The following is a 27,628-nucleotide window of genomic DNA, read 5'->3' on the forward strand; positions in this document are numbered from 1 at the left end:
CCAAGAATCAGCCGTTGCTAGTAGTAATGTACATAGTGACTTTTTGCACTATGTGTATTGACCTAAAATCTCTTCAAAGCCACTTAACAGTAAGAAAAGAAGACATTTGATTCTGATGATGAACTTCATGATGAAGTTAATCAACCACCAGTGCTGTTAAGAGAGAAGAAAGCACATACTTGTCCCGGGAGAAACTCACTAGATTGCCAGTTCTTGTTACAGCACATAACTTCCCATGGTGATCCATGAGGCCCTTTTGTATGAATGAGTGACACTCCTTACACTTTTCATCTGTGGATCTCCCCTAGGAATTACCAGATATGGACACATGTCCCTCTGAAAACCCTGTGCCACTGGGTGTTCCTTTGGAATATGTCAATGTCACCTACAATTGGCAGGTAGGGATGAGCCAGTGTGGGGCTTTGCACGTCTCTGCATCAGCCACTATGAACTTTTTGCTTTTGTACCTCCAAAAATGGAGACTGCCATGGCCACAGTGTTGTGAAGACACATCTAGACCCCTGTGCCTATCCAAAAATGGGAAAGTACCCCTCCTGTTCCATCAAACCGGTGTTTTGCACCCTGAGACTGGCAGACTCCCAAGAGAACATATCATCTCTAGGTGCTGATGTGTGCCCCAAACCACTGAGATACACCAGGCTTGGTCCTGTGGTGATGACCACAACTGTTAGTTCAGGACAACTGCTGCAGAATGGGATCATGCCCAGCCACACACAAAGGAAGCAGCTGCAGAGCTGTTGGTAATCAGGTGACAGGGAGCAATTTTCTAGAAAAAACCTCATTGATCCATGGCCCTATTCCCTGTCCATTTCTATAAGGTCCACAGGAAAGGAGGAAAGATCATAGGCCTCATGAATTATTCAGGTAGGCTGGACCCAATCCATAGCTCACTCACTGCCTATACATGCACACTTGCAATTTTTCTAAAGCATCGCTTTAGGCTTTAATCTGCAAATAACTTGAGCATGTCTCAAAACAGCTGCTTACTGGAAGTCAGGGAACCCTACAAAGTGTTTTGATAGAACAGTATCTTGCCATCAAATGTAAAATTGGAAAGTTCCCATGTGTACTATCTTGAAGCTCATGCTAAAATTCCATGTAAGAAAAAGATACCCATCTGTTTATTTGTGGTGGTAAGCCTGTTAATTAATCACATTTGTGAATTTTATAAAAACAAATTCTTCTGCTTATCAAAGTTTTCTACAAACTCAATTTGGTGTGATGTGGGAACTCAATTTGAAAGGAATCTATCTTTTACCTTGCTATAACTATTATTTCATTGACAGATAATTCACAAAGGCAAAATATTCCTATTTCAGAAACTTTTAATGCTGCTTTTATATCTTTGTGTCAGAGACAGAAGAAAAATAAATACATTTCATAGTAAGTATCCTTTGGATCCAGGTCAAAGACATCAAGTGCTGTTGATTGTTTTCTCAAAGCTGTCCCCTGGCAGAACTCATACTGCCTGATTGCTGTGCCTAACCATGGTACAATCAAGTGTAGCACAAGGTGCACAATTTAGTCTCAAGTTAGTAATTTGCCTAATAACACCCAAACACAGCTTAGCACAGAGTTTCACTGAGTTCTTTGGATTGTACCACTGTGTGTACCTGGAAGTCTTAGCATCTGACGGTCTGAAAACAGATGCCTAGTATGGGACTGCATCTTCACAGCACCCTCTGGATGTAGCACATGCTATCCTAAAAGGTAACTGAGGCACAGTTTTTTCCTCTACAAAAATAAAGATGGTTCTGCTAAAGTTTTACATTGAAATAAGGTCTCCAGAATCCTGCTTTGGGAAGACTGGGGTAATTTCTCCTGTGGCTAAAATAAGACCCCATTGTGCTAGGAGAACCAGCTGAGGAACAGCACTGGCAGAAACTGGGACTGAAAGCCTTGTGCCTTCACCTACAGCATGGTCAGCTGGTCAGGTTTATTTCCCTACTTCGCAGTAGCCATAAATCAGGTGTAAATGCAAGTAGTAGCATTAGGGACTGTTATCAGATATTGCACAGCAGCAGGCATGGAAAAAGAGTGAATCACCAGTGTCAGCAATGCGTCTCGAAGCAAAGGCATGAATGACCAGGTCACCTCCTTGCTCCTAAGTGGCCTGCTGCAGATCATACAATACATCTCAGCCAAATTCCACTTGGTGCCTGTGGTGACCAATTTCATACACAGTGGCTTTTATATCCTACCCAACCAAAAAATTACTTTCGTACTCACTTTGAGCCATGACTGCTGTGTACAAGGCAATGCAGAGTAAGATCCTTCCTTCCACTAGTCTTTCCTGGCAATCAGCCTGTAAGACTGTGGAAAAAAAAAAAAAAAAAATGTTCCAGACCTGTTTGTCAAATTGTGCTATGATTTAAAAGACATGGGACTGATTTCCTATTCATTCCACTTTACCCTGATGTTATTGCAGTGTCCCATGTACATTTTAATCCAGTTTACAGTAGGGTAACCCTGGGGGGAACTGGTCTCTCTCGTTTTGCTCCCTGCTTAACTTTGTAGTCCTTAATGAAATAGTTTAACATGTACATCTTAGCAAATGTCCTTGGCTTCCAAGGAAAAAACTCTTATAAAATTAGCCAAGTAGCTCCAGTGTAATGGGTAGATCACAAAAGTAAACAGATGTTAAATAACGTAACATAAAATATTAAAAAGCAGAAACAGATTTTTTTTTTTTTTATTTCATTTTACTTTGGCTTAATTCCTCACTGGAAGCCAGGCTGCTAAAACAATAGTGGCCCCGTGTGAGTTGCTGGATTGCAGCTCCTGACTGCTGTCCCTTTTTCTTTGCCTTACCCAAGCACTGATGGTACGTGAGTGAGGAGCTGGGCTGGGGACAGTGGTGGGAAGCACTCAGGGAGAGTGGATGATGGCTTTCTCCCTGCAGAAGAGTCAGAGGTGAGAAATTCACAGTGTCCCAACCAGAGCTGTGATGGAAAGGGAGGTATTGGGATTTTACGGACACCCTCTCCATACTATGCTCAACCAGCAGGAAGCAGCTGCTCGCTGTCCCCTGTAGCAGAGAATGTGCAATGAAGCCACATGTAACACCAGCAGTGCTCCATGCAGCACAGCTTAAACTCACCCTCCTTGAAGCCAGCACATCCACCCCCACTGACTGCTACAGCACACTCACCTCATGGTGTTTAATTCTCTCTTTAGGACCACGACCTCCTGTTAGCACTGCAGGTGATGTAAACCTTTGGTTTTCAGACATAGGTAACACAAAATGTAGCTTTCTTTTTCCTTTTGCATCCAGCTTTGCTGCGCTCTGGAGTGATCTTTCCCCAATAACTATTTTTCTCCTGTCTTCCCATATGGGAGAGTTGGAATGTAGAGAGATAACATAGAGGATACAGATAGCATGTATAGAATATATATGTTTGATATAAACACATAGATGTGTATATTTTGTATCCATAGCTATGTATGTGTATGTGTGTATATATACACAAAGACATTCTTTTTCTAGTAGATGTAGAGCAGAAGCAAATTTATCAAGCCAGCTGGCAGAGAGAGAAGACAGGAGGATGGTGATACACCCTGAACTGCCTCGGCTCTCCCGTCTGCTCTCAGTCGCCCCTGCCCGCTCCCGGCTTGAGGATGCGACAAGTCGCAGCGCCAGAGCGCAGCATCCTCGGAGAGGCGTGTCCCCCCCACCGGCCCCGTCCAATCAGGGCGCTGGGAGAGGGATGCTCGGGGCAGGGATGCAGGGTTGCCAGGCGACAGCAGCGTCCCTGTGTCCCGTCCCCCTCCTTCTCCCTCCCTCCGTGTCCTCCCCCCGCGACCGGGCTGCGCTCCTGCCCGCGCTGCCGGCGCAGTTAAACAGCCGCGGGGAGCCCCGCGCCGCGCATCCCCGCAGCGTGGGGGACAGGGCTCCCTGCCACAGCCCTGCTCCCGGCGGTGCCAGGAGCAAATAGCCAGGCTTCAAAGTTAGAAGTAGAAACGCTGTAAATGAATAAACGGTAGGAATAAGCCTGAGCCAGCCCCTCCGCACAGCGCCGGCTGCGGAGCCACCGCACGCCCAGAGTGCTGGGAGAGGCAGCCTGCAAATGCCAGCCGGCTCTCGCTCCTTCTCTTTGCAACTCTAGGTCGCCTCCTAATTTAAAGCTTTGCACCAACCCCCTTTGCCTGGAAAGGAAAGAAAATCTAGAAAGATGCCAGGCTGTGAAAGGGGACCCCAATTAACAGCGCGGACACCAGGCGCTGCCTGGCCAAGGAGAGCCAAAGTTGCTCAGAGGAATGGGAAGCGGGTGCTCCAGAGGAGAGGGGAAGGGAAAGGGATCATCACTTGGTGATCGCAGTCTCTCCCTCCCGTTGCCCCCTTCTCTTTCTTCTCCCTCCCAGCCTTACCCCTGACTGCTTAGGAGACCTTGACGAGTTTCCATCGGGATCTGATCCAAGGTGGGGGGGGAGAAAGTGTGACTGTTCCCAGAGGAAGCAGCTCAAACAAGTTTGGGTGGTGAGACTTCCCGGTGGATGTTTAACGAGCACATTGGGAGGTCCACGATGCCCAGGAGCAGCTGGAGACCCTCGCTGGGACCCACCTTCATTGCACGGTAAGGAGCTGGGCACTGGATCCCACGCCCTGATCCCTGCATCCCACATCCCAGTCTCTGCATCCTACGTCTCAGATCCATGCATCCCGGTCCTCATATCACTGCATCCTGCATCCCAGTCCTCTCATCCCAGTCCTCACATCCCACACCCTGCAACCTTGATTCCTGCATCCTGGGTCCCTGCAACCCGTACCCCCCCATCCTCCCCTCATCCTGCCCTCCCGACGAGATGCAGCTGCTGCCTGGGGGATTGCGGGTTCTGCAGCCAGGGAAAAAGTTTAGACTGGGGGTTTGAGAAGAGATTTGCTGACGGGAGTCAGGGGCCAGGAGAAGCAGAGTGGGGGGGAGGTGGGGGGAGAGAAGGAAGGGCTGTCACACTGGCGGAGGGCAGGTAGGGTGTAGGGGGACCCCTGTAGTCCACAGCTGGGGGAGTGGGAGGGGGGAGGCGGGCAGAAAGGGGCTGGTTCACCCGTGGCAAAGAAGCTGCATCCAGATGTTGCCCAGAGGTTCCTGCTCCCACAGAGGAAGGCTGTGGGGGTAAACGGAGGAGATCTTTAGCTCGCTGTCCTATACCCTTCCTTAAGGTGGGGTGGAAAGTACCAAGCCAGCAGCTGGGAGAGCCGGGCTGGGTACTCAGCTCATCTCCCTGAATCTGTTGCTGAGAGAGAGGGGGAAAGAGGTAGGGAATGTGAAAGGAACTGGAAGTGCTTTGCTCCTCCCGAGGTATCTCCCCTGCAGGGACCTGGCTCACTCCAGGATCCTAAAACTGGAAGGCTTCAAAAAGAAAGGAGAAATTAACAGGGATGATAGAGCCAATGTAAACTCGCCCTCATATATGCCTTTATATCTATCTGTCCATGTGAGTATGCATCCAGCTGTATAGGTATATATATGTGCTTCTAGAGTTGTTTGTGCCTATGTATGTGCCTTGCCTATGTTCCTGTGTCTCTGGGTGTGTATGTATGTATCTACGCTTGCCTTTTCTTGGATGCATATAGATGTGTTATATGTACAGATTTGCAGGAATGTGGTTTTATTCCTAGACAGTGTTTATCTAACTCTGTGTAGACCTGGAGGTGTTTGGGTACATACCTTTCACCTGTGTGTGTGCCAGGCACACACATCTGCTGAGATACACATGTGGGTGTGAGAAAGTGTATCTCTATGCCAGTGTGTAGGTAGGATTAGGGGTGTGTGTTGGATTTTGGAGGCTTTTGCCCCCCAGGTTATTGTAGTGTTTCCATGGATCATTTTACGCATGTATCCCTGCATTTCAGCAACCTTGATAAAACCCAAGCAATTATTGAGAAACTAGGCATCCTACCGATACTGCAGTGAACTGAACTAAGGATTTGCTGCTAGTTTGTGAGTTCTTTGGCTTTTTCTCAGCTTATGCCACCTGCTGAAGATTATTTTAGTTCATTTTTAAAATAATTTATTCAGCTTTAAAAAATTTCCATTGGAAGACTGTGAAACAGAACAGCCTGGGACACAGACTGGTACTTATTTCAGCTTGCATAAGTATATGTCTCACATTGATTAAATATGCACGAAAACAATTTAAAAAGCACACAACGCACCTAATTAAATACGTCTTTTAGGAAAATTACTTTTTTTGTTTTCTTCAAATCCACCTAAATCGTTATGACTTCTTCTGCTGTTGTTTATGCTGATAAATGCAAGTATTAGAATAAAATGTAATTTCCCCAGCTATATTGGGGAAAATTGCACATTGAGCTACTTCTATTCACACTTAGGGTAACAGAAAAATTGCACGTTTTTAATGTTCACTCTTTGAGTGAAATCAGTAACAACCCATGCAAATCCTTCTTAATAAACTGATTACTTGAAGAGCAATACAAACTAATTTGTCATTTGCTAGAATATTTCATACTTCAATTTCTGTGCCTTTTTGGTTGTTGCTTTCTTTTAAAGAATGATGTGGTCCACTGCTACTCTCAATATTCCTGGAGTCTTGCATTATATATAAAACCTAAAATACACTTCAAAATAGAAAATCCACATATTGCTTTATTGTTTGGTAACTTAAAAACGAGTGAAATGGCATTGGTATCAAGTACATTAAAACAAGACTTTCTTCCAGAGCCGAGATAGTTTTCTAATCACTGAATGTTTGTCTGGGTTACTTGTGCTGATGACCTACTTATAAGCTTCTACAAATAAAGTTTTTAGGCAAACGTTGACACCTTATCTAAGAGTAAGATTCTAATTTTATCATTGAAAGAGTGAATCTAAATCAGGAAGCAGGGGTAAAGTATCTTTCTGGGTTCACTTAATGTTTTTATACCTAATTAAATTGTGACGAAGCAAAGTACTACATCAGGCTGGAAAGCCAGAAGAAAAGAAATACATTACAAATAGAGGTATCATTCAGTTCAGGATCTGTGTTACATAAGTGGAGCTGAATTTGGAAATGAAGGAAGTGTAAGGAGATGTATTTAAAGAAAGAGCTATTTGGATGTTTTCTGCAAACACAACTCTCCCGTGGAAGTGTCCTACAGAACATAAATTATTCTGAAGTTCACAGAGTCCCATATAGAAATCTATAAGACATAAACGACCTGGTTCTAATGTCACTTGTGCTGGTGGGCATAAGTGACATTTTACCTTTTAAACCTGGTGGGCTAAATTCTCTGTTGGTCTACAGGAATTCAGTAGGGTCACACGAAGTGTTCACCCACCAAGAGTGTGGTTTAGCAGTGTGATTTGGGTATCCAGCCTAAAGCTTTTACGGGGTGCGAGAACCACCTATGAGGCTGTTGAACTTGCCAACAGCATCCTGCAGAAGGGACTTCCCTCTCTGTTCAGTTTTTAAAAGCTGTTTCCAAAGTTCTATAAAATATTTATGAGGATTTCTGCACCTTGTTTCTTCTAACTTGTTGTACTATGGTTACTGATCCGTTCCTATGAATTTTTCTGGTTGAAAAAATGCTAGGCATGCTATCACTCTTAGGATGCCACAGAACACAGAGAAGTTTGACACACTCCAGGATCAGAGAGCATTACTGTTTCTGTGTGAATATGTATAACTACAGTAAGCTACGTAAGCCCTTGAGAAGAAGACCATGTAATATTGACTGGCTTTTTTTATTCTGCTTGATGCTATAAAACTGACAGCTGGTTTAAAGCTTAATTGAGAATTAGTCCAGGTCAGAGGTCAAAGAGAAGATTGTCTTCTTGCTCTCTACTAGTGTGGAAAAGAAGTTTGTGCTTTGATCCCTGGATGTGCTGCATTTGCAATGGAGGGATACCCACAGCCAGTGAGAATGGGTGAGCGGAGGAATGATGAGCCACCCTGTCCCTGCACCCAGCACAGCTGGAGTGGACCTGGGCTCCAAAGGTGTCAGGGAAGGAGCGTAGTCTTCAGCTGGTACCATCTTTCTAAGTCTCTGCCTGTGACAGTTCCTGGCTATGAACTTAATAAGGCCAACTTTCACTGTGATAATCTAGCCCTAAACTGGCAGAAAAATCTGGGACACATTTCATTTTATGAAACTACAGATTGCCTTGAAAATCATGCATTTATTTTCATAGTAGGAGTAAAATGACAGAAACCCAGGAATTCCTCTTAGGCACAATGATGTCTGGGAACAGCCTCAGTGCAATTGTCAGAAATTTCCACTGAGACAAAGCCACAGTTCATTGTTAGAAGTGTTTTAACTATTGCAGATTAGTGCAATTGGTTCTTTTTTTCAGGTAAACCCTGAATTCAGGGTGTGACCTAAATGAATTTCCTGAATTTCCTGATTTATCTAGTGTTTTATGAGGTTTTTGGACATTTTATTTAAGGGATGCTCAGCCTTTAAAAAATACTGCAAGGTGTATGCTGTCTTTCTTCTAGCTGTCTTTCCAAAGATATGCAGCAAATAAACATAGGGCGTAAATCGTTATGAATCTATTAAAGTCAAAAAGAAGAGAATTTACTAGAGCTATAGCAAATTACACACAAAAAAAAAAAAAAAGGCTGTAGAACTATATTGCTTTTATCTCATATTGGCCCTCTCAAATACAAATTATGTAGTTGGAACTATTATCATGCTATTGTTCATAACTATGCTGAGATTATGGAAGCATTTATGCAGTTAGCAACTGTACTGCTTATATAGGAACATGTGGGCTCCTCATGTAAATCAATAGGTTGTCTCAAAAATCTAAGTAGCAGTGTAGCAGCTTTTCCAAACCTTCTAAGACCCAACTTTTCCGCATGCAAAAACATAGTCTTAACCCCAATTACTGAGCCCTTTAAAGTCTAGCAAGTGGCTTGACCTTCATAGTATTGATGACCTTGACCTTGAAAGTCCCTTTCCCAGTACATCCAAAGGGAGACAGGATGACAACTGAGTAGATAAACTATATCAAATATGCTTCAAGCAAAGTGTGTTCAGAGGGAATGGTTGATGAACGTTTCATGGATGAAATGGGAACTTGGAGCAGACTTTTGGTGGACGCTGTGAGACCTTGAAATTCTCTGTTTGAAAAATGAATAGAGAAGACAAAAAGTTGTGAAGGTGAAAAAGGGTTGAGGTAAATATATCTGTAGGAGACAAAATGGGAAAAATAAAGAGAAGAAAATAGCTTCTAGATAGGAAAGAAAGAGCAGTAAAGACACTGAAATGAGAATTCAATCTGGAAGAAAAGTAAATGGAATGGTAAGTCAGTTGTGGGATAAAGAGATTGTAAAGCTGGTGAAGGTAGTGAGGAAAGCACTCTCATTAAAGAGATTAGAAGTTATCCTGTGATCCAACTACCGGCACAAAAATATTGCACGTTATGGAAGTGATAAATGCAAAATTTGGCCAGACAGAGTATTGCATTCAGGCATACTGACTAACAAAGGGAACAGCATCAGAGATGTAGGATGAGCTAATAGAGAAAATGTCATAGAGCTGATTTTTTCCATGGTAATTTGAAGTAATAAGAAAGATAAAGAAGCTAGGCGGAGAGGTGGAATGTCAAAAAATTTGAAGTCCATTATGACCAAGAAGTCTTACCAGGTATCAGCATACAGTGAGCACACATCGACAAATTAAGCATATCCTTGAGAAAAGGAGGGAGGGGAAACTTGTAGTAATGCATGGGTTTCTGGTAAAATCCGGAGACAGTGCAGTAAAAACAAAGGAGGCAGAAGCAGATTGATGGCACCTCTTAGGAAGTCAGTGGAGAGATTGTCGGATTCCAGAAGAAAACCAAGCAAGTGCGTACAAGGGAGAATGAAGTCAAAAGCTCAGTGGTGACTGCAAAGTCAGCAAATTCATGGGTCAGAACTGTATGAGGAGAATTAGTGTGTTAAAAGGAAGGTATTTGTGGGAAGAAGGATGAATATGTTAGATTAGAGTAGCCCTTAAGGAACAGGGCATCTGAGAGGAGAGGCACTGAAAAGGGGAGGTACAGTATGCAGGTGAGAAAAAACAGGACTGAGAAAATGAAGGGTGCTTGAGGAGAGGACAAAGGGAATAATAAAATAAGGAAGGAAGAGGAAAAAATTGTGAAGGGAAATGAAAGGGTTGGGACTGAGATGAAATCACAGGAAAACCACAGACAAAGGCTGGAAGCAGGGACTGCCAAAAAAAAAAGGAAAGAAAAGAGGAGCAGAGGGGGTGGGTGGAGTGGGGAAGTCACATCCCACTGGTACAGAGGAGGAGACAGAGCCTGGGCTCACCAGGAGGAAGGAGCTGAAGGGAACCTGAAAACTGTCAAAAACCTTTGTCTAGAAGAGGACAGACTGATGAAAAACAGAGGAAAAATAAAATGTGCAGGATGTAGTGACTGTGTGCATCCTCAGCTGAGAAATATAGCAAGATTCATACATTAGCTTCTGTTCCCATGGAAAGCGCCACTAAGGAGTCCACATTCAAATTAGAGACAATTTTTGTGTTACCTAAATTTTGCATCTGGAGAGGTTAACATAAATGCATAATCTAGGGCTTGGCAAAGCCTCAGCTCCTTTGGTTTGTGGTGGCTGGTCCTCAAAAGCATGTGTTGTTAGGCTGACTGAGATATTTGCAGTCTGTGAGGGAGGATGCTGCAGGCAATTTACTGAGTCCAAGATCTGGCAGTGCTGGGACTCTTCTCTAGAATTAGCCCCGCAAAGAGGCTGGCTGAGATAAGTGGCCAACAAGGGGCTGCCTGGTTTTACGTTGCGACTCCGTAAACATCTTCCAGCAAAACTAGTGTGTCAGATGCCAAATCTAGCACTTCGGGACATGAGTAGTTTGCAACAGTCATTGAACACTGTGTGGTCAAACCAATGACCAATACACCTACCTATGAAGTATAGGATAGCACACCATTTGAAAAGGGTTTACAATCTTACAGAATATCATTTCATCCCAAATTTCCTAAAATTTATTCCCTAAATCCCTAAATTTTTTCATAAATTTTTTCATCCCTAAAAATCCCTAAATATTGTTTCAACAGTGGTGTAGCTCCCTACTCCACTGACGTGTAACAGCAGGGCTGAGGTGGTGCAGGAGCTTTCAGGCAACCCCAGTCCTCTGCTATGGAAATAAAGTGTTCCTGGGGGATAAATACTCTCCTCCTCCCTGGTGAGGAATGGGGCCCTATAGAAAGCTAGAGTGTTTTCTGAGAGGCTCCTAGACCATTATTGACCTTGCTGACCTTGACTATCTGATGTAGGCTATGCATTGCAGTTCTTGAACATTTTAATGTGCAGCTCACAGCACAGAATGGGTTTTGGTTTTTTTATATACTGCTGTGATTAAGGCTCCTTAGACCCCATACTGGCTCCAGCTTGTATATGCCATTCCTTCCTGATGGAAGACTTGCAGCTGTACTTGAGTGAACATTTCTGTATGTGTGTTTTATAGGACAACTTTGGCTGAGCTATTCTTTGATCTGGCACTTACTGCCTAGCAATTTCTGTATTATTTATAATTTTTATATATTGATATTGTTAGTGTTAATTGTATTCACGGTGGTTGCATCATCCAGAGAAGAAATTATTAGGAAAACAGGAGAATACATTGTTCTGCTAGGATTTGAAAACATTACATTACATTTGTGATGGTTAGCAGAAATTGGCTGTCCTGTTGTTAGAATCACATATCCAGAGAGATCTGATAAAAATCAAGAAGTAAATCTTGTGGATGTTTCCATAACTCAGAGAACTATTTTTTTTCTCACTTATATGTATTATTTTGTGAGAAGAGAAGACAGATAAACAGACAAAAGGAGGGAGGCAAGGAGAAAGAAAAAACTAGTGTGCAATAAGACACATAGGGTACAGTGGTGAAGTGTTAACATAGTCTGATAATTCGGATAGGTTCCCATGGTGAAAAAATGACAAAAATTATCTTTATCTGCAAGAACATTTAAAAATTGATCATTTATGCAAAAATATAATTGGTTTTGCTATGACAAGGGAGTTTTCAAAAAGCCTTATTACAATTTTTGGTGAGATTATGTATTTAATTGAATGTTGAGTGTCACCAGTTGAGAATAAGGCCAGAGTCTTTCTGCATTTTTATGACAGACTTTTAATGGCATTTTACTAATATTCAGTCAGTCAGAAAGACATCTTCACTGTATGTCAACTGACACCAGGTTTTTTCCATTGTAAAACATTCCAGATGTTTCATTATATAACAGATGAAAGATCTTGATTTTACCTCATAGTAGATGTATTTTGCCAGTATTTAACTCTTTTCCTTGTGAAAATCAGGGGGAAAAAACACCCACATGGAAAATCAATGCAGTAATATTGGATTAAACTTCAGCAAAATTGTGTGAAAAGGATACCTTACAATGCTGGTCTGTGTAGCATTATTTGCTGCAATAAGGGTTTTAATCATGTCGAAATACTTGTCCACAAAATGCTACCACAGAATGACATTTTACTAGAAAATTTACAAAGTTTGTAGGAATCTTCTTAGCAATTTTTTTCCAAACACTATAGGAACACACTAAAGTACACTTGTCAAATCTGCCTTGCAACTGTTTTTAGTGTATTCCCTTGGGCTCTCTTAATTGTGTTTGCTCACTTTCTTCCTTGCAACCATCAGGGCCTTAGAAAAGCCCTGGCAATAACAGACAATGAGATCAACAGACAACGCATTTTCTTAGACAGGTGCAAGCCCATCCTACCTGGGACTGATGCACTCGGCTGAGTTGTCAGGCTAGTCTTTGCTCTCAAAAGTTGAGAAAAGGGTAACAATTGTCTGTGTGGGAATGGTAGATCGACACTGAAGTCTGTTTCAGCCCAAAACTCTTAAACCATCCAGCACACACTTCTTTATCTTACCTTTATTACAGGATACATTTACCTTGAAAAAGAGCATTTTCTTCATAACCAAGAAATAAGCTGTCTGCCTCAGGGTCTTGAAAGCAGAACAAAAACGACTGCTGTTCTAGCAAAAGCAACATGCGGTCCATGCCCTTTTTCATCCTTTCACTTGTCAGTGTGACTGTCAATAAGGATGTATTTACATATTGCTAATCCCACAGTTGATTCATTAAGATGATTTTATGAGTGAAAAGGGAAGATGACCTAATGGGGTAGGTCCAGGAATACAAATAAAGTGAGGTAACTTTCAGAGAATAATAATTCTGCTTCTTGAAGTGGACTCTAAATCTCCAAGAAGAGAATAGCCCTGCTTAAAACAACCTTTTCTTCTTCACTCAGAAGTGATCTCCAATTAATTGTGCAGTTTAGCTGAACTTTGCTTTCCTTGGTATCCTAGGAGAAAAGCTCTGGCAGACTGGGAATTTTAACTTGTTTGTAATGTAAACTCAGTATACTGGTGGTGCGTTTTAACACTCCAGAAACTGTTTGGGAGAAAAAGAAATAAGTAAAAAAGCTTTGATCCTCTAAGCAAACAAAGAGGGGAGAAGGAGGTTAAAAGAACCATCATCTGTGAAAGGCAGAGAAGGAGAATGTGGGAAAGGTGTCTTTATTTTAATATTTTCAGAGACTATTTGAAAGACTATTGGAAATATCAGGGCCTTCAACAGCACTAGAGCTCTCTGATGAGTAGGGAAAGATCTTTTTTTTATTATTGTTTCATTGACATTTTCAAGGGTTCTAAGGACCATGAATTTCTCAATGATATGAGTCGATCTGACCAAGATTTTTCCCCGAAGCTGATATCCAGGACAAAGCTTAGGGATTAATGTTAATGCCTTGACTATCAAGCTCAGATAATCATATTCTTAGTGGCATTATTCAGTATGAGAAAAGAAAGAAGACTCTAGTCTGGACGTAATGCCAGCTCCTGGGAGCTGGGAGATAACTTGAAGCCTAGGTTTCTTGATAAAAGGGTGAAACATAAATTGAAACATCCAGATGCAACGGCAAGGAGTGGTGTAACCCAGCAATGCCCTGTTTGCTTATTTGTTAGAGATGTTCCTGCTCTATGAAATGTCACTGATCCAGGTATTTTGGCCAGTAGGTAAGAAGGTGCAGCCAAGTCTCCACATACTCCTTTCAGCCTGCCTGTCTATTCCACATTTACCAATTTTAAGGAAGGAAGCAGACAAATAGCTCCATTTAGACCTAGATACCTTAAATCAATGTCCAGGGAGAAGTTGCGGAGAATAATGGGGTTTCTTAGTCCCTGTGATTTCCTGGCGAGGGCATAAGGTCCCAATTAGAACTTATCCTGAATGGATGCAGTATCCATTAGGATAGAAAGGGATAGAAAGAGGCCTTTTTGATCTAATCTTCTTCATTTTCAAAGATTGTACACAACGTCCCATTTTCCTGCATGCAGCATTTATAGTTTCACAGATAATGACACCAGTAAGAACTTCACCTGATCCATCTCCGCCTCCAAAGATGGCATAAACTATCTCTAACTCTTTATAAACTAATATTTATTGAATGATTCTCTTAAAATCTGCAACAACAGAGTTTTCATAGCCTCCTGCAACAGCACATGCCTGTGCTTCACTGTTCTTATAGACAGGTCTCCAAAAGTATAACTAAGTCCCACTTTTTGCAACCAAGCCTATCACTACATTCATTCATTTATGTAGCATTTCCCCCAGTCATCTCCTCTTCACGCAATGAAATAACTGCTTTTCTTTTAACTGTGTGCTTTTTTTTAGAATCTTGTTATTCTTGCTGTTTTCCTTTGGACCTTCTCTAGTTGCCCATTTGGATTCTTACCCAAAAGATGAATACAGCTGATGAATGGTTTGTCTTCACTTGTCAGGAATACAACATTCCTCAAAGAAATCCTTTGTGCTAGTTCTTTGTTATATTCTCCAAGCCTCACTCCAACCAGCATTTTGCCCAAAGAGCCCTCAGAACCCTCACAGGACTACAGTGGTGTCCTTGTCCTGACACCTTCAATTTGCTACACTTTTTCTTGAGTGTTTCTGGTCATTTTTAGTCCAAAAACACATACAATTCCAACCAAACAATTGCAGCCCTCACATCCGTGTTCACATTTCAGAAGAAAAACTCTTAGGTCATTTGAGCAACCTGTTACTTTGTCTTTGCCAGAGGGATTACAGGGGCAATGGCTTCTGTTGGTTCAGTCATTACTAAAGGGAAGGATGCTTAGCTGTTTTATTGTCTAGCATGTATCATGTTTAGCATGTTTAGCATGTTTAGCATGAAGTGACCATCATGATCACTAATTTCAGCTAGCAGCTTGATCATTTACAAGTCAGAGAAAAGCTCCTTGGGAGCATTTGTAAAGCGTTTGTTGGCCTCAAGGCCAACTCCAAGCAAAAAGTACACCAGTGAATATTGCAGTCCTGAGTGATGGATACAAATAGGGGATCATCATTCATTTGGGTATTCCAGCCATAGCCCCATGAAAAGGCAGAAGCTGCTCATGCTTTCAGGATCATAACTACAGTGCAATGCGTCAGGAAGTCTCAGATGAGAAGTTCGACTTTGCTGCTGGCAAACCCACACAGACTTCATCTACATTAAGCCTGATGAATGTAGCATTAGGAAAGAATCCAGAACTTCATGCCCCCAAGACACACTTTCTGCCTCTCTTGTTTAATTTCTCTTCTGTTATTAAGACTCAAACTTTTCCCTGGCCAGCCTAGAACGTATCCCAAACTGGCTAGGGCACAGATAATAGCAGAGGGGTCCTGATGCAGCTGCACAGGTACTTGCCCCAAAGGCTCCTTAGAGACCCTTTGAAGCTGTTAGGTTCATGCATATGAGAGCAGTAGTTACTACCAAAAAAAACCCCCAAAAGCCTTAGAAAGGAAGAAAAAGATAAAAAGCATTCTCTCAAATATCTGCAGTAATCCATGAAACACCTTAGCATTACAACAAAAATATCCCCTCTAGCCTTCAAACTAATCAACATGATGTTTTAATATATTTCAGTGAATTAAAACACATCCAGTCCATCTCATTAGTTCCTGACCATTAACTTCCAACCCTTCAATTCCCACTGAACAGGTAAGCAGCTGCTCTGAAGATTTAGCTGGAGCAACCGTATCAGAGTGCAAGCCACCATTACTCATGGGAGTAGTCCTTTTCCTCCACCCTCTCTCTAGCTTGGTCAGACTGGGACTGCTAAATAAACACTACTTGTATGCACTGAATGAAGGGGAAGGTTGGTCTCCATGCAAGAGAGAACTATTTTAAGGTCTGGGATACAAAAACACAGGGGCTACATTCCGGAAATCAGTGGAATGCGGCTTGATGTTTTTTCCCTTCACTGGTAATACATGGATTCAGAGTTTAACAATCCCAAATACTCATCTGATATGTCGTCTCTTGAACCTAGACCATGCCAAGTAAGTTAAGTGTCAAAGATACACTGTCTAATTCATGGCCAGCAGAGCCCAGCTTTGTAATGCTACTTACTGAATGATCAACAGTCTGTTTCCAAGGCCTTAAGAAATACCTTCTGTGTTAAAAGTCATCTATATTTAATCAACAGGAGTCATCTCAATGCTGCAAGTTTTTTGCAACATTTTTTTTTTAAAGCACCTTGGTAGGTGTTCTAGCATGTCCCATTTTTGTCCATTCCCATTTATAACATGGTTTCCATGCCAATGGTTACAATGTAGAACTAACATGAGTACTTTCAAAAATAAAAGCACATTTGGAATCATCATGTTTATCTTTAGAGAGTAAGAGCTGCAAGAATGAATGGATCAAGGGGGATTAAACACTAGGCTAATTGTTCATTAGGCAACCTAAGACCGATTAAGTGTGCTAATCCATTTAATATTTTTTCTATTTGTTTCCATTATTATCCCTGCCAAAATTCTTCTACATGTATTAATTCACCTATTTTAATTTATTTATTAAGAAATTCACTTGGAATGCAGATCCTGAATCCTCTAGTTCTTCCTCAAGCAAAACTTCCATAGCAGTAGCAGAAGGACTTCAAGGTGTGACTGGAACTCCCTGTACTGCTCTTTTCCTAAAATAAAACTTAAACTCTTTCAATAAGATTAATGTGAATGCATTCTCCATCTGTATTGATTCCAGATACTCGCCATGTTTAATTAAGACATATTATTCTGCAAAATTATGCATAGTCCTATGTAATGTCCGATGAAAGTGGTCCTGATTGTACCTGACCCAAAAAAAATTGTTCTCAAATTGATTGCTGACTGCTGACTACTATTATGTATTAATTTTTACATTATTTTGATGTGTAATTGACTTTCTGTTTGCCAGATAAGTAGAGGACAGAGAGTTATTGATAGCTAACTTGATTATCATGTCTTCCAAGTTCCAGAAAGCAATGATTTGTTCAGAGCAACTAAACTTTAATATTGCCAGATTCTGGTTCCCAAAATAACCCTTGGAGGAAAGTAGACTCACCATAAAATTATTCACATAGGTATCACCACAAGTATGGGAAGACGAACAACAGGCCAGGTAGCAGTTCGACAGAAATGAATCTAAGACTATACAAGGTCAGAAGCAGAGCATGATTCAACACCACGATATCATATTGTTGTGAAAAGGGGAAATTTCCTACTGGGATTAATAAGTAGGAATATTGACTGCAAGATATGGAATGCAAATTCAATACTAGCAGGGGCACATGTGTAGTATGGTGCCCAGTTTTGAATGTTATGTTTTAAGAACAAATATAAGTCACTGAGATGGAGTCCAGAGAATATAATAAAAAAAAATTAGACGTGTGAAAAAATGAATTTATCACAGGTAAGTAACAGGCTTAAATTGTCATATAGAAGACTAGACCTCAGGAAAAGCTTTTAATGGTAAGGAGAGTGAAACAACAGAATAAACTGCTGGGAAATCTAGGAAGTTCCTGTCAACAAAGGTGTTTAAAACAAGCTAGCCAAGGCATGAGTTAGATAGACATAAGTAAAGATGATCCTGATTTGGGTAATAGCAAAGAAAGATCAAGATCTTTCAGGGTGCCTTCCAATCCTCTTCCTCTCTAAGTGACCTGAACATCATTCAGGGTTCCTACTCCAGGATCTTACAGCATAGCACTCCGTATTGCAAACACCTACCTCCCTAGGAGGCAGAAAAGACATCTGCTAGCAAAGCAGAGCTTCTACTCTGGGAGGTGAAGCAGAGGCAGCAAAGGAAGAGAACAACATGCTTCTCTTGGGGAAGAGGGAAAAAAATGGACAAATTTCAGGAGCAAATAAGGTTGCCTCGCAAGAGAGAGGTAAGGTCTGCTGTGCAGAGGCAGAGTATGCATGTATGCAGGGAGAGGACACATGACAAGTCTCTGCTTAATTCACACACAGATTCGTTATGAGTGTCTATTCAGTTCCTGCTCTACTCAAGGAGCAGAAGCATGCTGAATCATCTTCAATATAGACAGCAAAGTAGTCTGTCATGTAAAGACAATTAGCAGTCCTGCCTCTTACTGTAGGGACGGTGCAGAAATGTATGTGTCTACAAAAACCGATATTAAATGAGCTCTAATATTAGGGCAACAGAGAAACAAGAAAGGAAGGAACAGCAGGACTTGCACTGTCAACTTTAAAGTCTACTTTGCATGTTCATAGGCTTTGATACCCTCAAGTGTAGGCAATTTGCTATATAAGGTTATAAAGTAATGTATGTTTTTGGAATATTTGCATAAGGAAATGAATGCAGTAAATCTATTGATGTCGTCAATGCAGAACTACTGTAACTCTAATGCTTTCTGCACTGCAGTGATGATTATGAAACTAGTAGGTATTTTATGTTATTAACTCAAGGCGTCATCTTTAATAAATACTCATAAAATATATTGGCAAAAACATAAGCTGCAGAAACATGAGTAGGAAATTTGTGATATGTTCCTTATCATAGACAAATGGTTAATACCGTTACCCAGTAATTATTTAATCAAAAGTATACTTAAGGAAAAACTGAAATAACTGAGAGATTTCAGTTGTTAGAAATAAGGGCCCTATCTTCATGTTAATTACTGAAGCAGGGTTAGAGTATATTTTAATAAAAGTGTGAAACAGTATTGAAATTCAAATAACTCCTTGGAGGTTTTATGGCTCATGCAAAATGCAAAGAAATTCAGAAAGAAGATTTTTCAAAATTAATAACTTTCTTAAAGAGAGATAAAGAATTATATGTTGTCTTGTAAAAAGACATTATGTTTTGTCGTGAGTTTGTGAAGAATGTATTATTCATATTATTGATAGAAAAGATATTTAGCCTAAATTACACTCTTTCCTTTCTACTCTGAAATTTTTCTTCCATTCCAAAAACTACCACACCTTTCATTATTCAAGGCCCCTCTGCATTGACCCTGGAGAATACTGAAAAGTTCCTTTTATCCATCCTAAATCAGGTGAACAATAAATAGGTATTGATTGGTCATACAGTATAAAAAGTTCACAAATATATAAAAATTTAATTCAGGATTCAGTGGGTCAAATCCTACCCTGTGATAAATTAGCAACAAAGTCAACAGAGCCACTCCATGTTGCACCAACTGGCAATGTGCTTCAATTTGTCAGGGGTACTGCACTTCAATCATTTAATACTTTCCAGAGATCAATAAGATCTGCAGTTTCAGATTTTCAAGTGTCAGCCTGCTTGCTTCCCATACGCTTACTCAAGCAGTAGAGAGGACTTTGCGGTAAAATCCTTGCCTTGCAATAAAGTATTACCTTCAGGCATGCTCACTAGCCTGTCTAATTGAGACTGGATACTGCACTCTGGCTCTGAGCTTGGTTGTCACTAGTGGGACGCTGCTGAGGAACTGATGACATGAGAACATGAGTCATGAACATGTTATCCCAGTCCCCCAACTCGAGTAGATCAGTGTAACTGCACTCTTACACGCTCCAAGGACAGAGACAGCTTGTAAATATGAGAAATACAGGGGTTGTGCAACATATGTAAGGCTGGAAGAGACAATAGAAGGTAATTTGGTCTAACTCCTGCCCCAAAGCAGAGTCAGGATTATTGTGTCATTTCTGACAAAATTTTGATTACATTTTTCTTGAAAACTTCTGATGGTGGAAGCTCCACAGCTTTCCCAGGCAGCATGTCCCAGTGCCACATCACCTTTATGATCAGAACATTTTCCCTAGTACCTCACCTAAACATTTATTTTTGCCATTGATTTCATTTCTGCTTTAGCAAATGACTGCAGCCAAAGTTCTCCTTTCATCCTAATTAATTTTTCACCCGCTGAACTTGCTGCAGGTTTGCTTGCAATCTGGTCCAGTAACATCTGTGATGAACCTGAGAATGCTGATGTGATCTGGAAAAGTGTGAGTCTCAGGCTAGTCTGGATACGATTTCTCTTGTCTTCTGAAAGTGCCCCACTTCTTGGTCTGAGACAGCTTCCAGTCTGGTGAACTGATGGTCAAGCTATGACGCATTTATTGCCACTGGAAAGGCTCAAAGTAATGTTTGTGGAACAGCTAGAGTCCTAAGATTTTTTTTTTCTTTGTTACCTATTACAGGGACATTCTGTTATGGGTTTTAGCACAAGAAATTGAAAACAAGACATGCGTTAGACTGTTCGTGCAATTATTGTGGTGTGTTCCAAGGGGAAGTATCTCTTTCTGGTTTTTGGCACAATCTCATCAGTGGGATAACCTTTACTTTCTAAGTTGTAGCACCAAATAGTCTTATGGTCCTTAATGAGATGATAAACTTCAGCATGTGCATTAAGTGGTTTTCAAATGGCACCGTGTCCTTTTTGCATGATGGTTCCAAATAATGATTAACATGATCCATTGTCATCTCCTATGCTCATTAAAGAAAATATTTAGATTCTATTAGAGTAAAGGACTCAGTGTTTGGTGAAGGAAATAATATTGATTTGAAAACAAAATAGAGTGTAAGTAAAAGAAAAGCCTATTGCTGGTGAAAAGGGGTTAATGAAAAAGGTATTCAGAATGGCAGAAGTGTCTATTTTTCTCTGATAATTTTTTGTCTGTCAGTGGACTATTCTGCTGTGATCAATAAATCCTCCCAGACTGACTCAGATGGTTCAAGAGTGACTATGCTTCCTAAATTGATTATTGAAAAGAAAACAAATCAGTTCAAAACCTTTCCGGAGTAAACAGTTACTGGTAACACTTCATCCTCCTTGTTCATTGTTCTTCACCAGGATTTGGTCTTCTCTAGCAAAGCTACTTGGAGGCAGCAGCCTTCGCTAAACCTCAGGCTGGTGGGTATTTCTTCACCGAGGACACTCACTACAGCATTTTCTGGTCCATGCGCAGGTGCCAGGGCCAATTCATTTCCCATCTGCTGAAAGGGAGGGAAGAACCTTTTCACCATCTGGTGGCCAGAGATATGTGCAGACTTTTCAAAGCTCTTGTCCTCATTGCTGGCTGTCAGCCATGCTCTAGGGCCTGAAGCTCTTCCTCTGTCTCATCGTCCTATTTCACTGCAGAACCCAGGCACACAACTTAATGACACCCTTCGGATGTTTCTAAACCACTTTCCTCCCTGAAATTTTCTGGGAGCTTCCAGACTATGGACAGACTGTCTACCAAGTTCCTTTCAGTCTCCTGCACCTTCAGGAGCTGGTCCTCTCTAGCTTCTAACACCCATGCTGACCTTTTCAGAGCGACAGCAGAGAATACCTGAAATCACAAAACCAGCTTATTTTCTCAGCTGAGACACATTCTTCTGGAGTGGAACTACTACTCTATAGAGAGTAAAATATGACCTGGATCTGTGCCTGGCACGTAGGCAGTTGTCTCCTCACTCTTGCCCACAAGCCTCCTGCTGTCTGCAGCACTGGGAACCTTGTGCCCTGAGCCTTTGGGGTCATGTGTGACTCCAGCCCAACCAAGTGTGTGGAGAGCAACTGTAAAGGCTCAGTTGATTGCACAAATATGCTAATTGTTTTGCCTTTAGGTCTAAACTTCATATCTTTTAGTCTCCCTGTGAACTCCTTGCAGTTAACCAAATAGTTTAATGTCATAAAAACTTTTTTGAAGAAAGCAAGTAGTCCTTTCCCCTTTAAATTACATACTTGTATTTATTTTGAATCCTTCTGCTTGTGATTAATAACAACAGTGAAGGGAATATTTAATTTGTCTCACATCCCTCATAAAGACCAAAACTGCCTTGATTCCCACTCAGACATCTGGAAGAACAAGCTGTGTCTCTCCACTGCCCCTTCTGTGAGATAACATCCCTTTCACCAGAAAGGAGCTCAGAAGGAGCTTGTGGACTTTGTGGGGGGAAAAAAGACAGTATCTGTAATGATCTGTTGCAGTTTTCAACTCTTTGGTGATTTTACTCCACCACCTCATTCTTTGTTCAAATCAAGGAAAAGAAGCATCTGAGGGTGGGATTTATCCCAGCAGGCAAAGCAGGAAGACAGAGACAGCCACAGTGCGGAGGACTACATATTTGGAAAATTGTATTTCATGATAAAAAGAAAAAGAACACTTTTAAGGAGTGATTCAGGAGACCTATTTTAGACATTTCTATTCTATTTTAGACTATTCTACTACAAGAAGAGAGCAATCATGTCCAAAAAATGTTGGGTTTTTTTTCTATAAACTGACTATAAAGGGACTTTTCAGTAACCAGATCACATGTAGGAACATAAAATCTGGCTGTTTGGTTAAAAGAATCTCACCTAAATGCCTAGGGTAGAACTCCAGAAAACCAGGCTTAGTTTTATCTGTGTTTCTTGCATGATTGAAATTTTAGTCATAATTTTAGTCAGAGCCTGCTCTGTGACTGACCTCAAACAAAATGCCATGTCAGCAACAGAGGAAAACCTGGTGCTGCTGTTTTTAATCAGGTCTTTGCCAGATTGTCCTCCTTCATTTATTCACGCAAGTCTGCTCTCCATCTCTTCCAAAAAAGGAAATCTCTCTGCAAGACAGGATGCTCAGTAGGAGGAAGTCAAAGTGTGTTTGAGACCCTACCATACCACCTTTAGTATTTAGAGATAAATTGATCTTGCAAAGGGAAATTTCTCTCCCAGAATTCAGAGTTTGCCTTTCCACTGAGCTTTAACTTTTTTACCACAGACAAAAGCAACAACTTAAGCAGTAGACCTGTGAATTAGCTATTCATATTCTTGAGGGATGCCAAATTAAAATTGTGCTAAAGTGAGGCAAAAAATATTAGAAAACCTGGCAAGCATTCAAGCATAGGCTCACTGTTGGTCTTGATCTTGTTGATTTGAAAGATTTGCATTTCAGACTTTTCTGAAAATATTAAGATATTCTTCAAATAATCTCACAGTGTCAACACTCTGGTCCTATATTAAAGTATTCAAATATACAAACTCTTCTCAGTTTACATACCATGCATATGTGATAACTTTCATCTTGGTTATAATAAGGACTGAACCAACAATTTTCTAAGCCAAAAACTTAACATTCTTCAACTAAAACACAGCTTCCTGTTCTTAAAGCTGAATTAGGCTCAGAGTTTCTGTGGTTTGAGTGTGGAGGAGGTTGCACTGCACAAATTAAAGCAAATATACTTCCTTCCAAGTGATGCTGTCAGAAAGTGACTTCTGCTAGACTCGAGGTTTTTGCGTATAGGCGTTTGCAGTATCATAAATACCTGCTCTTCCTCCTCCAGGCAAGACTTCCTGAGACCTTGGGTCCCCTGATTTCCTTTTTGAGCACAGATTCCCTGGCAGGGTTCACCAGAGTTTAGCTTAGTTTAAATTCAGTGACTGGTGGGCTGAGTTCTTTCTTTTCTTTCTTTAGCCTTTGCTGTCTTCTCTGTTAAAAGCTGTCATGCATTTGAAGATCTCTGATAAAAGGCTAGACTTTGCCCCTTCTGCATAAAACAGCATGAATCTGAGCCTTATAGCCCCCAGGAGTGGATTCTCATGATTTCCCTCATGTACTTCTTTCTCCTCCTCAAAGCTACCTTTTATTCCTACTCCCCTGCTGCACTTTGCAGTGTCTCTCATTCTGAGGTTGGCTCAATTAGAGATAGGGAAAGTCTGTCCTGGGGCTGTCAAAGCTTCCTGGAGATTCCCATGTAGCATAATCTTGCAGAGATTTCCCCACCCGCTAGATTTTCTCCTCTGTAACCAAGTCAGCTGATTTTAAGCCCCCAAAGACAAGACTATTAACAGGATCAGGACACGGCCATTATAACATCCGTCATCCATTAGAGATGTCTTCACTGCAGTCAGAAATAGAATTGCTTCCCTGGTATGATTTGGGTTAATATGGTTCATTCCTTTACATATTCAAATTGTCCTACTTATTCGTCCAAGATGGTCCTTCTGACTTTGAGTGGCACAACCAGGTAACAGCAACAATTACAAGTACATCCCCCTGCTGAACCTCAAGAGGATATACCATCTGCATCATTCAGTCATAGAATCATAGAACGGTTTGGGTTGGAAAGGACATTAAAGAACACCCAGTTCCAAGCCCCCTGCCATGGGCGGGGACACCTCCCACTAGACCAGGTTACTCAAAGCCCCATCCAGCCTAGTCTTGAACACCTCCAGGGATGGGGCATCCACAACTTCCCTGGGCAACCTGTGCCAGTGTCTCACCACCCTCACAGTAAAGAATTTCTTTCTAATATCTAATCTAAATCCACCCTCTTTCAGTTTAAAACCATTGGCCCTTGTCCTGTCACTACACTTCCTGACAAAGAGTCCCTCCCCACCTCTCCTGGAGGCCCCTTTTAGGTACTGGAAGGGGCCCTAACGTCTCCCTGGAGCCTTCTCTTCTCCAGGCTGAACAACCCCAACTCTCTCAGCCTGTCCTCATAGCAGAGGTGCTCCAGCCCTCTGATCATCTTCGTGGCTTCCTCTGGACTCGCTCTAACAGGTCCGTGTCCTTCTTATGTTGGGGGCTCCAGAGCTTGACACAGTAGTCCAGTTGGGGTCTCACCAGAGCAGAGTAGAGGGGCAGAATCACCTCCCTTGCCCTGCTGGCTGCGCTGCTGGGGATGCAGCCCAGGATACGGTTGGCTTTCTGAGCTTCGAGCGCACGTTGTCAGCTTATGTTGATCTTCTCATCCACCAGCACTCCTAAGTCCTCCTCAGGGCTGCTCTCCGGCCGTTCTCTGCCCAACCTGTATTTGTGCTTTGTCCTTATAGCCTGGCTTGCATTTATGCTTTGGGGTTCAGGAATTTGGGGAAATTTTTCCCCTTCTCACCACTTTATGTCCTGTGCATGTATCAAGGGTCTATAATCACACACACACACCCCCTTCCATCAGTATCTGTTAAGGTGGCAGAGGACTAGTTACAATAGTGGCAGCCACTGGACCTACACAGGCATGGCACGTAACCCTGCCCTGCTAGTACTGGTCCACAGTACTGACCTTGCAGGATGATGCTGCTGCACTGGCGGTTTTGATGATTTGTTTTTCCTTCTCTAGGACTGCATTACAAAAGTTGGAATTTATTGTTAGCATAGTCCTGATGTGTTTAGGAATGTCCATTTTTGCTAATGTCTTTAGAGCTGAAAATGTCTCTCCAGCATAAAATTGAAGGATCTCCACTGATTTTCACTGAATAATTTTTGAGTTATAGCACCATAAACACCAGGGAAGCAGACCAAGTTATCCTTTGTAGCATTTGAATTCGCAAATCCACCAGCACTAACTTTCTTGTGGTCATAGATGTAGCTAAACAAAGGGGACTGTTTTGTAAACCTTTGTTTATGTCTCATCAGGCTGCATATTTACTGCTTAAATCAGTCAAAAAATACTAACAGAACAAGGAAACATTTCACCTTATGACTCATATATTAGGAGGTCCAAACTGTTCTTAAACTGCTCCGGTCCAGATTTAACATATTTTTAAAATAAATCCCAACTGTCAATGGATGACTAGAGGTACAGAACTATGTCTAAAAATTATTCAGTTCCAATGTCACGTCGTGTTAAAAAAAATGTGTGATATTAGGCTAGAGATTTCATAATACTGGACAACTGTCTTTGACAAATAAATATGTCATATTCAAGCAAAATAGCCCTGGGAGAATATTAAGGATGTTACTGATCTTTTTAAAAAGAGAAGAGCATAATGAATTGAAAGAGTTAAGGCCAGGTTTTCCACAAATACAGATGAACAAGCAGCTAGAGATTATTAAGATGACATCAAAGACTGTAATTTCATAAAGTTTTATCCGTAGCTTGTATCCTATGTCTGAGCTCTGCCATTTCAATGCTCCCTCCATGATTTACTCAAAGACGAGGATTTTGCCTAATTGTTCCCATGGATCAGGGGTTTCATCCAGCCAATTAATGTTCTTTTTCCTTGATGACTTTTTGGTTTGACTTGGTTCGCTTCTGAGAGTTGAGAAATGCCACAGATATTAAGCAGAGCAGACAACCTTTGATCTCCAATCCACCTGCTAATTCTCCATTGGACGTCCAACATAAATTTCTTGTACAGACCTGCCACGGAAATGAACAGCAGCTCAACATGCAGCAAGTGAGGAATACAGAAAATGCCGAGGAGAAAGCTGGCTGTTGTTCGCCACTGACGGGCTATTTTTAGCTCACAGACTGTTATTCCACTGAGTAAACTCAAGTCAGGTAAAAGAAAATGCACTTTGCAGGCTCATCTGCATAGAGCGCTGGATCAATTGGAATTCTCAATACCTTTAATGCGCTCATATTTTTAACACTTGGCTGGCGATGTTGTTGTCTGACAGATTGCTGTGTCAAATCCAGCGGAACTTCTTCTGTAGACCAGTCATCCGGTATAACAAAATACCCCCCAAATTTACATTGTGCTATAATAGATGCCATGATCATCTACAAACAGCTGGCTGGCAACTTGCAGAGGCCCAGGCTACGTTTAGATAGTTGCAATAAAAATGGCAATAAGCGTTTTCCCCTTCCCACCTGCCTCTTGCCAGCCCCCTGGCTTCCTTCCGCTGCCATCAGAGGTGACAATAAGATTTCAGGTCTCCCATATATCAGAGCATAGGGCTGTGACTCAGTCACCAGGTTGGAGATTTGGGCCATAGTCTAAATCTCCAATTCCCAGTGATCAATTTAGCAAGTGGGACTTCAGCGCTTTCTGTGCTACTTTCTTTGGGCAATGACAGTGTCATTGTTTCTGACAGTGTTAATGACCATTGCCATCTACCTTCTCTGCCTTTCAATATTTCTTGATACAAGTGCAGGCGGTCCTCCATTAAACAGGGTATTTCCTTTTTAAAAAAAGGCCATAGGAATCTCAATATCTTTTTCCTTGTGTTGACTTTAAAAATGTTCCTTTTGTACCAGTGGTTTTCACTCTTTTTCTTGCTGCTGAACCCTTCCTATTTCACCCTGTGGATGCAGATTCTGCTCTAAGTGTATTGGCATTAGGGTCGCTTTTCTCAGACAAGTAGAAAAGCATGGACATTTGGAAATTAGTCCTTGGACCCATGTGGATTCAAAGACTACAGGCTGAAAACTGCAATTTTACTGTTATTGGGAAACAGCATTAAAAATAAAACCAGAAACATTAGCTTAAAATCATTCTCTGGGCTACCAGATTACACAGTGAAAACCAGTGTTTCCAACAGATTTCTGGCTAAGGCAGAGCAGAGTCAATATAGATTAAGCTTTCTTCACCTAAATGCTTTTCCACAGTATTTTCTTCTACATTACCCTATTGAAGTAGGATTTTGCACCCTTGGCTTCCTAGGAACGC

The 27,628-nt window shown here is 41.5% G+C and overlaps 1 protein-coding gene across 1 annotated transcript in view; it reads left to right on the top strand.

The window, feature by feature from the left end:
- Positions 1 to 4,515: 4,515 nt before the first annotated feature.
- The window catches only part of GRM3 (glutamate metabotropic receptor 3), a 112,044-nt gene continuing 88,931 nt past the window's right edge, over positions 4,516 to 27,628 (top strand). Inside the window, exons 1-2 of the mRNA XM_074162222.1 lie at positions 4,516 to 4,595; positions 5,334 to 5,454. The gene's annotated coding sequence lies outside the window, so the exon portion shown is untranslated. The remainder of the gene's footprint in view (positions 4,596 to 5,333; positions 5,455 to 27,628) is intronic.

The sequence above is a fragment of the Numenius arquata genome, chromosome 2 (assembly GCF_964106895.1).
Source record: "Numenius arquata chromosome 2, bNumArq3.hap1.1, whole genome shotgun sequence".
Lineage (NCBI taxonomy): Eukaryota > Metazoa > Chordata > Aves > Charadriiformes > Scolopacidae > Numenius > Numenius arquata.